General features: G+C 38.8%; 1 non-coding gene across 1 annotated transcript; it reads right to left on the reverse strand.

The window, feature by feature from the left end:
• Positions 1–933: 933 nt before the first annotated feature.
• On the reverse strand, positions 934–1040 carry LOC122067758. Its single transcript, XR_006136864.1, has one exon. It is a non-coding gene; the product is annotated as a small nucleolar RNA R71 (small nucleolar RNA).
• Positions 1041–1805: the final 765 nt, after the last annotated feature.

Genomic DNA, 1805 nt, shown 5'->3' on the forward strand with positions numbered 1-1805 from the left:
TGAATCTGTGCACTTTCGCATTACTAGAAGAAGCCTAAATAAAGTGGCTGCTCTCCTTGTGTTTGACCCGTTAGCTACACTGATCCATATGCTTGTAATTACTTTTAAATTTCAAACAAGTTTTTGGCACCATTACCAGGGAGATAGTTCCATGTTATTTTTCACTTTCTTTTGGTAAATCGGAGTGCTTTGTTTGCTTTGTTTTGTTTTTGTTTTTCCTTTATTGAATTCATGAGAAGAACAACTTGCAATAATAGTTGTATCGGTGGAGGTCGCCAAGCCTCACAGTATGATAAAGACAGGTTTTGTCATGTAGAAGTACCTCAAGAATTGACTTGAGCAACCTTGGATCCCTGTCGGTAAGCTCCCAAAAAAAAGAAAAAAAAAAAAAAATTTCTTTCCTTTCTTTTGTGCTTGGCTTACTCTAGTTGTGGGTAGTTTTCTATTACATGAGTGTTAGGTGGGTACGTAATACTAAGAATCGGTTAAAAAGAAGAGATCCAACAAGTACTGTCCCTATACGTTTGCTCTTTAAAACCTTTCAATATGGGAGACTAACAACAAAACCCTCTACCTAAATCTCTAAAAGATAGGTTCTACCCTACTAGAACAGCCCAACCTTCCTGCATAGCTCTACCACAAGCCCAGGGCAATAATTTTGAGCTCAAATCTCAATACGTCACTATGTTGCCCCACTTCCATGGGCTGACCTCTGAGGATGCATACCTATTTCTAAGGGAATTTGAAGAGATATTTGTTTTAATTAAGATCCAACAACTTTCTGATGATGCTGTTAAGCTTAGGTTTATCACTTTTGCATTAAAAGACCAAGCTAAGAAGTGGTTGTATGAATTACCCACAAATTCCATAACCACATGGGAGAAATTCACAGTTGTCTTCCTCAAGAAGTTTTTCCCAACTCACAAGACCAATAAGCTTAGAAGTGTTATCCTTCAGTTTAGGCAAAAGCCTAGTGAGTCATTTTCCAAACTTATGGAGAGATTCAAGGATCTACTCCAAGAATGCCCTCACCATGGCCTAGACTTATGGCATTTATGTCAAATAATTTATGAGGGTATTGATTACCCAACTAAACAAATGATAGAGTATATGTGCCTTAAGGGATTCACATCCTTTACAGATAAAGGAAAGACATGTGAATTCTTACTTGACTTAGCTGATAAAACCCGTGAGTGGGAATCAACCCAAAAGAGTGAAAGAACCATAGGAGGGAAATGATATTTTGTGGATGGGATAGTAGCCAAGGAATCCCATTTGGATAACATAATCAAGAGGATTAAGGCTATTGTTCCTAGAGAACCATCATCAGTCAATTTGGTTAAGATTTGTGCTTGGTGCCAGTCCCCTGGACATGTCATAGAAGAATGCCTCAACACCTCTGGGGGCACTTCCAATGAAAGTGTGAATGCCTTATATCAGAATAATCCATATAGTAACACTTACAATCCAGGATGGAGAAATCACCCAAATTTCTCCTGGAACTAGAGCAACCAAGTAGGGCCTTCAAATTTCCATAATCAAAGTCAACTTGGACCCCAAAGGCCTCCCTTTGCACAATAATCCTTTTTTCCAAAATACTTTCCTTAGCCAAATGTAGGACCTTAGCCTAGTTTTCCTAGGGCCCCTCTCTATCATCTTATCAGTAACCCCTAGGTTTACCAACACTAGAGAGGCAAGTAGAATAAGTGACTTGGAAAAAAATATGGCCCTCCTCATAACAAGCCATCAAAATCTTACGAGAGAACTCACCCAAGTTATCTCAATTATGCGTAAGAGGGAGAAGA

Source organism: Macadamia integrifolia, unplaced genomic scaffold, assembly GCF_013358625.1.
Source record: "Macadamia integrifolia cultivar HAES 741 unplaced genomic scaffold, SCU_Mint_v3 scaffold31, whole genome shotgun sequence".
Taxonomy (NCBI): Eukaryota; Viridiplantae; Streptophyta; class Magnoliopsida; order Proteales; family Proteaceae; genus Macadamia; species Macadamia integrifolia.